This window comes from Dinoponera quadriceps, unplaced genomic scaffold (genome assembly GCF_001313825.1).
Source record: "Dinoponera quadriceps isolate SergipeBrazil2010 unplaced genomic scaffold, ASM131382v1 scaffold426, whole genome shotgun sequence".
Taxonomy (NCBI): Eukaryota; Metazoa; Arthropoda; class Insecta; order Hymenoptera; family Formicidae; genus Dinoponera; species Dinoponera quadriceps.
In genome coordinates this window covers 573,334-576,814 of record NW_014554535.1, presented here as the reverse complement: position 1 = coordinate 576,814, position 3,481 = coordinate 573,334, and the positions used below count along the sequence as shown (strand labels likewise).

Sequence of the window (3,481 nt, the reverse complement as noted above, 5' to 3'; positions counted from 1 at the left end):
GGGGGGGGGGGGGGAGGGTTAAATGAATGGGAATTAAAATGGGCTTTCCCAACAAGTTGCCGAGCCGACGTGGCGGAGAACGGTTCGATTCGTGGTTGCTCTCGTGTTATGCAATAAAAAGTGGCAAGCTCGCTGTACTCCTCGCTGTCGAATTCAAGGCACGATCGTCTCAGAACATTATTTCAACCGTGGTCAGCCGGTGCTCGGCGATATGCTGTGTGAGTGGATATCATTTTTTTCCGCACGCGCGCAAGCTCGATGGAGGGTCTCGCGCGGTACACGCTCGACGTCACCTGACACACGCGCCGCGAATAAAAGAGCGAAGCAAGAATTCTTTCTCAACGAGAGCGTCGATTGACGCGGTTCATTGCGTGCGAAATACGCGATAGAAAACAAGATCGGGTTGTTTTCTCGCCACCTTCGTAAAGCTCTTTTCGTCCCAAGCGAAGATTTATCCGGCATTTACGACGCTTACTCGCCGACGACACTGTGGCCATCGACTTCTCCCCCTCTCTCTCTCACTCTCTCTCTTTCTGTCGTGTTTCTCAGCGCGAGCTACCGAACATATCCGCGACGTGCGTCTCACTGAAGTTCGATGAGAGCGAATCATGAGCGGAGTCGATGCGCGATAGCGAGCAACGTGATGTTGCGGAGAGATAATACGCGAGGCTTCCGTTGTCTCTCGCACGTTAGGATGAATCGCTGCGGTTCGTCCGTCCGTTACGACGTAAACAACGCTAATTTCCTGCAGTAGTTCGATACGCCGTCACAACTCCGATATCTGCCTCTCCTCGTCGCAGGCGTAATTAAATTCAATATTTTACCGAGTGCGGCTACAATTATGGCTTCTATCAATTATCCCCCGCCAGATAGCTGCAACATCGTTCCTTCTAACGTGATGTTCCTTCTTTTGTTAGAAAGAGATGGATAAATAGAGAGGGGAACAAAGTGAGAGAGAGAGAGAGAGAGAAATGTCCGCGTTTAATCATGGCGAAATTATAGAGACACGATTGAAAATTAAACGTTAACGCGTCGTGTTAATCGCACGGAATTATATTAGTGCAAGCTGATATGCGTAACGTTAGAATGTCTAATTCTGGTTGATCACATAGCTCCGACCGAGCTACTAAATACCAAAATTACACGGCTAATTGACAAGATCGTGTTTCAATGATATTGAATGAGGTACGCGGACCTGCTCCGTCGACCATTGCTACTTACTCATTACAGGATGCTGCTCGCGGCCTCGCAACGAGAGGCAGTTTCCATCCCAATTTTCCTTTCGCTCGGTCACCCCCGCCCGGCAATATCGCTAACGAATTTAATCCGGATGCGAGATTAATTCTCCATGCGAAAATCCGCTTCACCGTTGGCTCGCGCTTTCGGCAAAATGTACGGCGTTTATTGCTCGGGTTCTCGTGAGAGAGGAAGAGCGAGAGAGCCAGAACGCTTTCTTGCCACGAGGGCGAAAAGCGTGCAGCCTCTTTCTCTAATCGCCCCGCTGAGAGCATTTTTCGCGAAATGAGAATCAATCTCGGAGTGGTCGAAGAATTTTTGCGAAGTAAAATCCGTCTCGAGGAGCGTCCGCGACACAGCCCTCTCTCCCCGTGCCGGGCATACAGCTGCTGTGAACGAAGAGACAGGTTGCGGTAGGGAACCGGTGGTTAGAAGAACTATAAGAAGAAGTAGAAGTGGAAGAAGAGGGTTGTGCGCGCGTGCGGCAGCCCGTCGAAATAGCAGTTTAGCACTGATAACACTTGGCAGACTTTTATCGATCATGTCTGGCAACAGATGGCTCACCCAATTCCAGGCACCGCGTTTTGTCTGGCCGGCTGATAAACGATAACTAATACGAGACAGGAGTACCGGGGGGCGAAAGCGGGACGACGGCGAGCAAGAAGAGAGATAACGGCGGGACGGAGGTAGCGTTAGATATTGTTTCACAGTCTTTTAATCGGCGACCTGACGCTCCGACGATCTCCAGCCATTGTTGCCCGGCGCTTTTTCGATCACACTCGACTCATGCTTCTCGATTAACCCGCACGTCGTTATGGTCGTTACATTATTAATTACACGCCTTTTGGATGGTTTCGTCAGATCAACAAAATTAACTCGAAAATACCGTCATGAGAAAGGAAGACCCGGAATAATTTCGGTCGATTGACGCGGACGATTCATTCTTTAACCCTTTTAGTGCCGAGCAGAAGTACCTATGCGAAGAATACCGAGCCAATTTGACGAGTTTGCTAAGGTTTGGGAAAAAGCTCATAGAAACCAAACTAAAAATGATATTGACAAAATTCAAAAAGCAGCATATCACGAAATAAAGAAAGAATAAAGTAATGCCAATTGTATTTCAATATTTGTTGAAAATCATACGAATAACATCAATATAAAATATGATGAAAAACATAGAAACAAGTTTCTCTTCTACAAACAATATTTGCACATAAGAATAATCATCGTTTGATCACAGTTTTATGTAGATCACGTAGTATGAAGTATAAGTATTACATTTTCAATGATTTTTAACAAAATAACTAATATCGGACCTGAGAACGAAACTGTCCCGTGTCGAGTTTCTACCTTATCGCTCCAGTGTGTATAGAGCCTCGGCACCAACCAGCATAGAATATAACAAAAAGTTAAACCCAAAAACAATTTTTAAAATTCTTTTGCAATGAAATTAGACCGTTTATAACGTTTCATAAATTTATTTTGAGATAGAGCTTTCTCGCAATGCGAATAGTAAGACGCCCTCGGATACGCGACGATATATCGTCGTTGGCACTTTTCGCAAGTGTTGCGAACGACGATATATCGTCGTTCGGCACTAAAAGGGTTAAGATAATCGGCTTGCGACAATAACGTCGAAAATTCGTTTAGTCACACGACAGAAAGAATACGTTGAATAACTTTTAGGTGAAATAAATAACGATATATATTTTAAAATGCGTGATACTAACGTTTTATTCACAAAAGATACGAGAGAAGGTGCAGTTATATACGTGTGTAAAATAATCGTAGTGAATTACACGAGTGCAAATTTTCGGTTCGGGTTATCTTCACTATACATCTATACACGTACAAGAATAATTATTCCGAGTTATTTATATAGATACATGTTTATTAAGGTCTGTTCCTTTATATAATTTATTTGTATCATAGTGTCGCCTTTCTTTCCTTTTTCGTACCTAGAGAGAATTTCTAAATTATGGACTTCTTATAATTATCTTATAATTTTAAAGACTAAATAATTCAATAGTTGTATTTTTTTGCATGTCTATATATTGATCGAAAATGCCACGGTAATTTAGTATTAAAATTCTTAAATGTGGTTTGGAAGTTGGAATTAAAAATAGGGCGATATCGTCAATATGAGAAAATATATATTAAAAACGTCAATGTCATTTATACATATACATAATAGAAAATTTAAATTTAACGTATTTTACACGTTCCAAACGGTCTACCAAAATTA

The 3,481-nt window shown here is 42.9% G+C and overlaps 1 protein-coding gene across 1 annotated transcript in view; it reads right to left on the bottom strand.

Moving 5' to 3' along the window:
* LOC106751974 (lachesin-like) overlaps positions 1-3,481 on the bottom strand; it is a 173,510-nt gene that overhangs the window by 2,592 nt on the left and 167,437 nt on the right. The gene's annotated exons all lie outside the window — the stretch shown is intronic.